Source organism: Solanum verrucosum, unplaced genomic scaffold, assembly GCF_900185275.1.
Source record: "Solanum verrucosum unplaced genomic scaffold, falcon-dt-bn FXZP01000108.1, whole genome shotgun sequence".
NCBI lineage: Eukaryota > Viridiplantae > Streptophyta > Magnoliopsida > Solanales > Solanaceae > Solanum > Solanum verrucosum.
The window spans coordinates 1,312,768-1,325,130 of NW_026020274.1; the positions used below are offsets into that span (position 1 = coordinate 1,312,768).

Sequence of the window (12,363 nt, forward strand, 5' to 3'; positions counted from 1 at the left end):
TCCCGATTCAATTACAACTGTTCTCGCTAAAGCCCGATCTGATCCCGCTTGAGCGGCAGGGAGAAATCCTGATCTTCCAATTGCGTCAATACACAGACTCACTCCCTTACTCGCTGTCTTATATTCCACTCGCTTCCTTTGGAAAAAGAGTCAGAACTGATAGTCATCTGTGGGTGTAGAGGGGGGGCTGTCGCCACCTGATAGAGGCAGAAGCGGGGGCCACCGGAGCTATCTGCGTCGAGTCTTTCGATTGAAAGAGAAAGGGAGACAACTCAAATGCCAGCACAGAAATAGAAAGGGAAACCTTCGGCTCCCTTTGTTTGAATAAACGCTTTCCTCGCGAGCAGGAAGCACACCAACAGCGTGCGTTGCGGCGCCCACATAACAGATTGCTTGCTTACCGGGTGGGGCTCGGCCTCCGAACCGTACGTGGGATGAGTTTTTGCCTCATATAGCTCAGGCCGAAGACCGGGGGAAGTTTAGAAGAGATGGGGAAACCTAGCAGCTGCCGGTCGGGGCGGGGATAAGCTTGCTTCTTCACAAGCGGTTTCCTAATCCTAATGTAACGACTCGGAAAATGATAGAGTGAAACTAGAGCCTCACATGTGAGTTTGGAGTCGAGAACTTAATGAAATGATTATATTTGAATTTGACCCAAAAAGTTCTTAAAAATGTGCTTCGAAAGTTACCGGAAACTTGTTTAGCTGTATATAAAAAGATCCATTTCGTTTTTCGAAAATCCGACTTCATATTCTTGTTTAGGGGGTCAAATTGAGTGGGAAATGGGTCTAACCCAAATTTTAGAGCAACCGTATCAAAATCCGAAATTTCAAAGTGAAGCCTTTTTCGAGGGTCTACTTTGGAGGGTCATATCTCCTAGCACACAAATTATTTGGGTGGCCAATAATATATCCATGGAAAGCCCTTTGAGTTAGCTACCTAACTCACTTCGTTTCACCTCATTCGGAGTTCGGACGAAGAAGTTATGCCCATTTTCGTAAAGTCTGTCCGGCAGAAAATGCAAATTCCAGTAGCTAATTTTACTGTTCATTTATTGTTCACCCGCCTGATTTTTTTCTAAGTGTTGGACCATTTTTTTTAAAAGACTTATGTTATTTCCTATATACCATTAGTTCATTCCCATCCCTAAAAACATTTCCCTCTCTACAATCCTCCATTTAAGAAGAAGAAGAAGTGGGAGCTAGGGCTTTGGATTCAAGGCTTTCTTCATCAAATTTCGTGGGAGATCATAGCAAAGGTATGGTGGTCTTGATCCTTGTCTAATTTTCCATTCAAGGAGCCAAATCCAAAGTTATTTCAAAGTATGAAAAATCTAGGTTTTCACTCAATCTCATGGGTTCTTCCACCAAATGGTTTTAAAAGGTTTCTAATGGCACTTTATGGTTATATTGTTGTTGTATTGACGATTTAAGATGAAAATACTCCATGAACCCATGATTTCTCTCTATTCCTAGTTTATGCCTTTATGAAGTGGGTTGCTAGATAATGAATGTATATGAATCAAACTTGTTTAAAGGTCTTTAGATTGTTGAAGTATGTCATTACCCATGCTTATTTTATGGTGTATTGTTGGTGTATTGGTATGTGAGGCTTATGGCCTTAAAGGCATAGTATGAGAAATTGGAGTGTTATCATGACATTATACGAATGAGAATTCAATGGAGATAATGTGATCATGTTATGAATGTAAAGGTGTTGTTGTAGGTTGTTCACTGGTTTGGTTGCATAATTACTACCCTATTTTCCATGCTCTTTGATTCCATTACATGCCTTCAAGGTGTTTGACAAAATGTCCAACTATGGAGAATTGATGAATCGATGCTTTAAAGTTTGAGTTATGAGATGTATGGAAATCCAGAGATGTGTTGATGACACTCATGAATGTTGATGATATAATATGAAGGATTCTTCAATATAAAGTATACCTTGAATTGGTAGGGCTTATGCATCATTTTCTTGTATAAATGATTATATTGTTGATTGTTGAATCCTTGGATCGGTAGGCTTATGGCACCCTTCCACACATGCTTATAATGAACCTTGGATCGGTAGGCTAATGGCACCCTTCCATTAATGATAAGTAATGAACCTTGGATTCGGTAGGCCTATGGCACCTTTCCATAAAGGTTAATGATGAGACTTGAATCGGTAGGCCCATGGCACCCTTTCAAGAGGAGTTAATGAGCTTTCCTAAATGTACCTTGAATCGGTAGGCTTATGGCACCCTTTCATGTGTTAAATAATGTACCTTGAATCGGTAGGCTTATGGTACCCTTTCATGTGTGATGATGTCAGAGTAATGAACTATTCTATGGGAATGTAGGCTAAGCACCGAGCGGATTTGGTTAGATGGAAACTCCCCCGACAGTTAGGCATGAGTTTCAATGATCGTCTACCTTATCCCATAAACTATGTGCCCCGCATAGGAAGCTAGTGGATCCATTAAGCTATATATACCGGTCTTCCTTAGGCAAGTAGACCACCTCTTTTCGGTGTGGGGATTCATGACACCGGATTCCATGACAAGCTCTCATGGTCTATGTCGGTTAAACACTTACTTCCCATCATGTGAGATTTCATTATGGTTTCTTGACAGGTTCTACAAAGTGTAGGTAGTAGTATGGGATGCTACCTATACATTGCACGAGTAGGCTTGGAGAGGGTCATAGTGAGTTTCTCTAAATCCTAATGACTATGACATGAATGTACCCTAAATGAGGTTATTAAAGAATGTTGGCTCTTAAATGCTTAATATGTTATGCATGTTATACTTGGGTTATATTACGAGTTATTTTCCCTTGTCATGTCTTAATTAATGATATACCTCTTATGTATGAATATTGTGCAAAGGTGAAAGAAAGGAATGATAAGTTACTTTAAATGACCTAAATGTGGTGCCTTAGTATGGATGGTGGTATGGGACGCCATCCATACATTGCACGAGGTATAGCATAAGGGTTTCTTGAGGTGAAAGTCCAAGGTAAAGGTTTTCATGTTGATATTGTTTAAATGTGATATTATGACTTACTTGATGTTATGCTTGTCTTGTATGTCTTTTATGCTATTGTTCATGATATTTCAAAAAGGTGGCATAATGCATGGTTTCTAACTAAAATGTCCCTTTTTAAGCATGTTTTGCATGGTCATCATACTTAGTACATTTTGTGTACTAACCCATATTCTTCATATTTTTACTATAAGTGTAGGTTCCGGCAAGTGATCCCTCCTAGCTAGTTTGAAGTGTTGGATTGTTTTCCTCCAAGACTTGGTATGTCCTCATGGATTCGAGGACAAGACTTTTAAGTTCTTTTGTTCATGTAATAGACTTCTTTTGATTGTAAAGGGCCGTGTCCCTACTTATGTTTTGCGACTGTGTCTAAGATGGCCATGTGAGACTTAGACTTCTGCTGTGTGTTTTTAAAGTTGTTTTAAGAAGTTTAAATGTGTGGATGTAAATAAGTTTTTTATTTATTTCCGCACTATTTTCATTATTGAATGCAATGAATGACTATGTGGCTCGTATAAGACCCCTTCGGGGTCGAGTACGCCTTGTTACGACTTGGGGTGCTCCCGGGTCGTGACACCTAAGGGAACAAGGGATCTAAAATTACAATTTTCCGCCCTAGCGGGCTGCGATTTCATAAAAACAGTTGTGAAACTGAAACGATGTTGAGGTTTTCTGTATACTGCTTTGCTTCCGACCTTCCAGCACCGGGCAGGTGTCAGACTCTATACATCGTGTTACCACTTAGCAGAGTCCTGTGTTTTTAATAAACAGTCGCTACCTTTCGTTTTCCATCCTTCGTCGGCCCTTGCCGCCTTCCTTAACAAGCGGGATTGGGGAGTTGAGACTTCTTTGCTCCTCCTCGAGGCCAAGGACGGGGTCGAACCGTCATTCCAGGATTTGCAGTCCGATACATTTCCATTATGTTACCTAGCCAAACCCGCCACCTCATGTGCGCTTGAATGCCCATTCGATTTCTTATCGATTCTCAACCAGCTTTGAGAATAAATGACTCACTACGATTCTTTTTATGAAGGCCCACATATTTAGAATCTCGGCTCCCCTTAAGGAAAAAACGGGATACTTAGCTGAAAGGGACCCCAGCCCTTTTTTGCCTGGATGTCGCATTGCATTTGCTCAAACTCGGGAAAGACTTTCCTAATCTGGCTTCTAAAGCTATTTTTAGGTGCCCCAACCTATACAAGGGCTTTCCACCTCCATTTGGTCGTACTGCTATGATCTAACGTGCAGTCGTCCCAAGGCATCCAAAAGTCAATCATTCCCAACTTTGATATGAAGGTATGGGGGAGATCAAAAGAGAGTATGTTAGTCAAATAGAGGGCATTCTGTCAGCATGTTCAAAGAGTGCTTTCCAGAAGTCTCGACGACAAGTCGTGCCTGCAGTTGTTCATGCACATCTTAAGAAGCTCCCATGCTTCAAGATTGAAGTTTTCACCAGGCTTCTTCCTAAATATAAATTACCTATTTATTTCAGACTGAGTTACATCTTCGAATTCGAGAGAGGGCTTTCCTCTTATCTCCAACAAGTAAATAAGAACATTAGGTTCGTTATACACTCACGGAGCACTAACTTCAAACCAGTGACCAGATAGTGCGAAATGAAAACCAATGCTGATCCACCGACGTGCCCGTTTCCGTAGATTTTTCCCATGATTCCAAGAGGACATCAATCCCAAAATGATCTTTAAGGCAGATCGATCTTAAGAAGATCATTGCTTACTCCTCAGTAGCTCATATGAATCTGGTGACTATTGGTATGTTTAGTCGGGCGGCGTCTTGCTTACTTATTTCTCCATCTAAGTAAGAGAAGGGAGGTTGAAGTTTATAGCTAGTCGAAAAAGTGATAAGAAGGTCTAATCATGCAGACCTCTAGTGCAAAACCACCGCATCTACGAGATCAGTGTCCTTCTCCTTTTTTTAGTCCACTCTCCCTTAGAAAACTTGTAACTGTCACCTGTAATCCGCGCAGGTGTGTCCGCACCCCCCTGAGTGGACGAGAAAGAAAGGATTTCTCGGAGCACTACTAAGTAGCACTTCTGCTATTCAATCATAGAATCGATTCCGATCTTCTTGGGCACTCTTGTTAGGCATCAACTCTCCTAATTTCGCCCATATATCATATTGAAGTTGTTTCCCTTCCTCTTTCAATCGAAAGACTCGATGCAGATAGCTCCGGTGGCCCCCGCTTCTGCCTCTATCAAGCGGCGACAGCCCCCCCATCTTCTGAAGTTCTAAATAATTTACTGATCAAAGGCTGTAAGGGCGGACTGCTCGTTTGGATTTCCCGAAAGTAGGGGCTATGGCGTCTCGTTCTCCCGACCGTAAGACCCTTTATGAGTAAGGTTAATCGAAGGCCGGGGAAAGTTTATTGGCAAGAGGGAACCATTTCTCACCCAGCCCTACCTACCCTATGTATTCGAAGGAGAGGCTGGAACCGAAAAATAAAGTGAATGCTCGAATTTTTGTTCTCACACTCGCTAACTTGGCGAACCCTATTTCGCCCAAGTTGTTTCGGAACCGGAAAAAAGAAGCGGTTTTTCGCACAGCTTGCTCATAGTGCAGGTCCCAGTCTATTCGACTTTTTCTTGCAAATCCTCTCTTTTCTCGATAGGATTCCCATCATTTTAAGTCTACGGCGAAGGTCTCATCTTGTGTGTTGGCCGAAGTTACAATAGTAACATTGAACCCTCGAATATGTTCGAAGATCTCGAAATGATCTTCCAGTTCGGGAGCTTGCTTCGTGGCGGAGCATTTAGCAATGCCAGCAGCCTGGTGAAGGCTGGCTGTTTGATGACAGGTTAAGGCAGGGCCTGCTGGGCTTGTTTCTCATGAGATTGGGTGAAGGAATCAGAAAGGGTCTCAAAAACCTATATGGGGGAACACGTCAAAGGCCCATGTTATGGAAGTAGCAGAGGCTTATGAGGGAAAGAAAAAAACAGGGGGTGCTCCTCTCCTTACAGTCAAGTGGCTTTCCGCTCCTCTACAACTACCTTTCGCCCATCATTCATTCTAACAACTCATTGCCCTATTTTCTCTAGATCTGGCGCAGGAGTAGGGTTGTACTCTAGAGGTAATGCTATACTCCATTCTTCCTCCCGGCTTCCTTTCTATTCTCACTCTCATCCAACTCAGCGAGCTTAAAAACTTTCTCCTTTCTCCCATTCCGTTGGTGAACCGATATTATTCCATTCCAAATCCTTCCCGATACCTCCCAAGGAAAATCTCTAATTTGGATCCCAAATTGACGGGTTAGTGTGAGCTTATCCATGCGGTTATGCACTCTTCTCTTCTCTCCAGCACTCTCGGACTGATCATCTTGCTGCAACAAAGCAAGCTTAGGAATGAATCTAATGGAAATTTAGGTCTCTGTCCGTCGGAACGGTCGGTAGCTGCTTAGTCTCATCCGAGAGTTTAATCTCCTTACTTCGGCTATAAGTAGGCCGTTTGCTATTGCTATAAGGGCTCCGCTTGCTGCTTTTCATTTTGATAGGAGTAGGTGCTTGCAGCTCGCTCGCTGTTTACTAAATGAGCCTTCACTGCCCGGCCGGAGATTGATTGAAAAGGCAGGCCCAACCGACCCTCTCCCCCCCTAACCGCCTATCTACTCGTGTTCGTAGCCCTACCAAAGCGACGAGCGAAAGAAGAAGGATAGGAATTTCCAATATTATCCTGAGAATCAGAGAGCTAATGAGAAGGGATTGGAGGTGTGAATTGAGACATATTTGGAGGGAAGGCAATGTGAAGATGGCACCTGACTGTGATAGCCCTCTCGATACCTTATTAGAGCTCGGACATTGCAGGCTGAGCATCTATTTCTCGTATATCGTTCCACACCGAGAAGAGGGATGTGTACCTCCAGCAACAACAAGAATGGAACCATAGGCTCCTATGCTGGGAGCATTTCGGGGTATAGGTGTCAGACAACTCTCCGAACTCTTACTTTTCTATCTCGTGTGCAAGATATAGTGTATGACCTGCAACTGGGTACATTAGAAGTTTTCTTTCATCCTTTGGGAATCAAGTCATTCAATGAATGAAAAGTGAAAAACCTCGGGATAGGTAGGCCCAAGCCTTTTCCCTCCCCCCCTCCCTCCATAAAACCCTCTTTCTCTTTCCCATGGATGGTGCACTATCCTTCTCCCAATCATTTCTCAGCAAAACCAATGAGTACAACTTATTAAAGGGAAACTATGAAAAAGATCTTAGAGCTAGCTGTCTCAATCACGATGTGGAATAAATGAGGATATTTAATGTTTTATGTTTTCTAAAGAGTCAACGTTCAACGAAGGCAAATTAAGGCGAAAATGAACGAAAAACGAGATGAGCGTGCTATTTTCAAATCGATTGATAGATAGTCTGATCTATTCTGATAGATCGTGTGGTGTTCTAACAGCGGCATTATCCCTTCTATCTATCTGAATTATGCAACGAAACGAGCAGCCGAAAACGGCTGTCCCTATTGTATTTTAGATAGAGTCATCTACAACGACTAAGTGACTTCGTAACCTCAACCTACTTTTTTGCTTACTGTAGCATAGGCCTTCGCCACTTCAAACAGGCGCTTCGCCCCTCTTTTTTTTTTTAATTCGAAAGAGCGGGGTCTTACTTATTCAGGGGGGATGAAAGACAAATAAAGGGATTAGGGGCCTTTATGATCGGAGAAAGAGAAGGGGCGTGGTTGGTGTGTCACTGGGTCGGTGGGGGAACCCGTAGAAAGGGGGGACGACCCGCCGAATTCACATCAGAAATCGCTTCGGTGAATCACTTGAGCCCTGATACATTTTCGGTGCCATGGAGCTAGACCAGTGAGCTATTACGCTTTCTTCAAAGGATGGCTGCTTCCAAGCCCACCTCCTGGTTGTCATCGCTCGATCACTGTCACCAGTGGCACAACCTACGGGCTAAGTAGCTGTTGAGTTTGACTTCTATTACAGGAAGAAAGCGGCTTCGCTTGCGCGATTTGCACTTCTGATTGGTTCCAGCCATCCCCAACCTTAATGAATGGACTATGAAGGGGTCAGTCAAGCGGTTCGGGTTTTCGGTCGGTTCCCGTTCGCCTTCCCCCCCCCTCATAGTCCATTAGTGGGTAGGGTGGTCAACTTAGAGGGCGCCCGCCTCCTCTTCAGACGTGTCCTCGACAACCTGGCGGTTCTTCGGTCTCCGCTTTTGGGGCTTTCCTATCTCTGACCGGGAAAGAGGTTACCAAGCTTTGTCTCCCGGGATCCACCACAGGTTGGGTTTGAGAGCCGTGTGATGGGTGACTATCCAGCACGGTTCGGAGAGCACTTTTAGTCTGCGCGTCTTTCCTTTCCACTGGTTCTTGAAAGCTATCAATCCTCGCTTCTCACTCTCGCATCGATTCTGCATCAGATGATGAGCCCATGCGAAAACTCTCTTTTATTGGCGGGTGAAGGCACCCATCTCACAAAAAATAATTATAAAGCTCGCGCTCCACTAAGTGTATAGATTGAGATCCAGTAGAAGTGGGAGTGCCGCAAGGCTCTTGAGTTAAATGATGCTCAGGATTGAGGAAGTGGTCTTATTGGCATTCGGAATGGAGTCTGTCCCGAAGGAATCTCATCTCTCTTCCAATAGAACATGAAGTATAAAGTCAGTAGCCCAACGGGAGGCTCTCACCCTGTCCCCGACATTGTTCTTCGACGATGTCCCCTGGGCAAAAGGAGTTGAAAGCCACTTGATTCCGGGTAAGAAGTGAGATGCCTTTTCCTTCGAAAAAGCAAATTCAGGTTTTTTCTCTCAAAAAAGTGGGCTTATTGAATATCATATTGGTTTGGCTTTGTTCACTTTCATTTTATTAGCAGTAATGTTTTTGGCTGTCTTGTAGCTCTTTGTGAGCAGGTCTATGTACTTTTTTTTTATGGGGAAAAGACGTGCCTCGCCTTGGTGTGGGCTAGGCAGAGGCTCCGACATTACCCTCAAGGCCTATTCCCTTCTCCTGTTGACAAGGATGGATCCAAATCCTAGACTGATCTTTGTTCTGATGATGATAACCCAACCCCTTCGCAGGGGTACCTTCCCTTTTAATTGAGAGCTTTTAGAAGTCTGGAAGGCGGCGCCTAAACTAGTCGGACTTGCTTGAATCGATAGGCTTACCGGGCTTCTCTGTCTATTCAATTGACGGTTGGTTAGGCTAGGCCGGTTAGAACCTCTCCGCAGTTCTCGGGAGAAGCGTCATGCGTCATGCTTTTGTAGACCAGCTAGTATACATTAAAGAAAGTGGCTTCCTCAATTAAACCTCCTGTACAGAGCGAAGAGAGGGCGGAAAAGTGTCGGATCCATTGAGGTCGATTCAAATTGGACATACAGATTGTCCTAATGATTTACCATCCTTACAGAAAATGCAGCCTTCCAGACTTCTAAAAGCGGGTGGTTTTAAGTCCAGAGCCCTATTCTGGTTATAGAGTGCGGGTAGCCGACAAGTAGGGCTCCGGGGCATTACTACCACGGCTACTATCGACCCGAGCCGCCTTTCGGTTGGGGTCCGCCCTGGGGGTTAGGTTAGACCGCGCACTTACTTTCTTTAAGACGCTAACTTCCACAGCAGCTAAGAATTATCTCAGGTTTTCCGTTAGTGCGCTCCGGAAAGAAGGAGCAAAGGCGAAAAAGCTCAAGTGATTTTCCCTTGACTACTGTCAGGCCAGGGAAGATAACTGCAGGAATCAAGAGATCTTTGCTGGTGCTGACTTGGATTTTATAGACCAGTCTATCTCCTCTGTGGGGAAGGCAAGGATTCGTTCTAACAAATAAGATCTATCGAGTGAGGGATATAGAAGCTAAGGCAAGCAATCAGTACACGAATCCCTTCCCTCCATACCAAGAAAGCGAATCACAATGGATCGAAGTTTGGAGACAAGAAAAAAGTTGGTTGAGACACGGGATGATAGGCTTAGTTATTTTGGAATAACTTATCCAACCACACTATTTTCTTATCTCACGACTATTTATTTTTATCCCTAACACCAAACGACCCCTAAAAATTCAAAATAATTATTTTTTCTAACTTATCTTTAATTAAATAATATCCTCTCTGGTTCATAATGAGGGCATGTTTGGAAAGCCATTTGCTAATTGGAATTAATGTGAATACTAGAGTAGTAATTACTAGCCTAGTAATTACACATACATGTTTATTTGCCACAATGTAATTACTAATAACACATGTGTTGTTTGGTTGAACAAGTGTAATAATAAGGTTGTATTGATTTTTAAAATAAAAATTAATTATTTAAAATTAGAAATTTATATTAGACAAATAAGAGTCTTTATAAAGGATATTAAATTGAATATTTAAGATATATGTTGTCTTTTAAAAATATATTAATTAGTAAACATATGTTCTTAACTAATATTATAAAAAAAAAATGATTTATATTTTTTAATTTAGTATAGTTTTTTATTTAAATAATCATAAAAACTAAAAATACATAATTTCTATGAACATCATGAAATGCATGTTTGATAAAAAAAAATTAATATTATAAATATAATGTCATAAAATTATAAAACATTTGACAAAAAAAAAAATATCAAGTCTAACTTTAAAAAAATAACTTTCAATGTAAAATATCGAGTCAATATTCCTAAAACAAACGAAATTGAAAATATATCATAAGTTCTAAATTCAAACACAAAAAATTTAACATAATACTCTTATGTCAAATTTCAACATAACATACATAAATATGATTTAAAAGAAAAGGAAATCGTAACTCCATAACTTTATTCAATAATGAATTCTACTTTACTTAAAAATTAAAATATTAACAAAATTATACTAATGATTTTTTTTAGATATTACGAGAAATTGCATGGAATCACATGAAGTAAAGGTTGAGAATAAGAAGGAAATGAAAGATAAATAATATAAAAAATATTTTTAGAAAATATTAGATTAATAAAAATAAAAAAGAATGTTGAAATAAAAAAATACATTAAAACGGAAAAATAGAAATAAAAAGATGAAATTAAAAAGTAATTAGCTTGTAATTACACCATGTAATTATCAACAATTCACGAGTCTGGAGCCTAAAGGGCAAAAAAATTGATCAAAAATTTCTAAAGGGCAACAAAAATAAATTTGTAACCAAAAGGGGAACATTTAAACGGTAGGGTAAACGCCCCTACTGTGTAAATTAGGGTAGCAAGGTGCAACTCCCTATGCGCCTTACAAGGCGCAAGCTGACGTCTTTTTAGTTTTTTCGTGAAAGTAAATTCTTTAAAAAAGGAAGGCGCAAGGTTCATGCGCCTTACAAGTCTAAAGTTGACCTGCACCTTTCCTTTTTTTTTTTTTTAGTTTTTTGCATTCACTTCAATTTATAGCACACCAATATATTGGCACATGTTTAATTTAAGTATATAAAAGGACAATTTATAAAAGCCACAAGAAACTAATAAAAAAATTGATTAATCAATTAAGCCTCAATATCATTGATTAATGGAAAAAAGGACAAATTTACCCTCGAACTTTGATAAATGGTACGTCTGTACCCTCCGTTATACTTTGCGTCCATCTCAGTCCCTACCGTCCAATTATCGGTACACACATACCCCTCTCACTAACGGCCCCCTCATTCTGTACACGTGTCTAAATCTTAAGCAACTACTCATTTGACCATTGCTTTTAACTCATAAGCTAATAACCCGCCCCATAAATTCAATACCCACCCGATTCCCTCTAAAATATCCTAAGTCAATTAAAAGACCCAAAAGGTAGAAGAAGACAAGCTAGCTAATATTGTAGATGATAATAGTCATTTGTTTGTTACATTTTACCGTACGCTTGGGTGGGTAACTCCGCTAAACTCTATCCGGGTACTTGCGCATACCCGTTTTTCGTACCCAGTTACATGCCGAGTTTCAAAGCTATGAAATCCCCGAACAACGATATGGGTGTTGACGAAATGATAAGCGTGATTGCTCATGAAATTGCAAAGGTATCAACGAACCCATTAGTTAACGCTTGCTATGCGGGTCAGGACCCAAGTTTTTCGGGAGAGATTGCGGATCTTTGTGAAGGGATATACAGTAGCGGCGGCGGTGGATCGTATACAGGGAGAATGTTGAACGGAGAAGATAGTGCTACATATACTATGAATGGGGTTAGGGATGGCAATGGGGCAGGTTATATTGATTTTTAAAATAAAAATTAATTATTTAAAATTAGAAATTTATATTAGACAAATAAAAGTCTTTATAAAGGATATTAAATTGAATATTTAACATATATATTGTCTTTTAAAAATATATTAATTAGTAAACATATGTTCTTAACTAATATTATTAAAAAATAATTTATA

At 40.9% G+C, this 12,363-nt stretch overlaps 1 protein-coding gene across 2 annotated transcripts in view; it reads left to right on the forward strand.

The window, feature by feature from the left end:
- The window catches only part of LOC125834031 (uncharacterized), a 509,901-nt gene that overhangs the window by 217,846 nt on the left and 279,692 nt on the right, over positions 1 to 12,363 (forward strand). The window contains exon 4 of one of the 2 annotated variants that reach the window (XM_049513211.1): positions 11,290 to 11,300. The exons of the other annotated variant lie outside the window; for it this stretch is intronic. The gene's annotated coding sequence lies outside the window, so the exon portion shown is untranslated. Of the gene's footprint in view, positions 1 to 11,289; positions 11,301 to 12,363 lie in introns of those variants that run through there. 2 annotated transcript variants of the gene reach the window in all.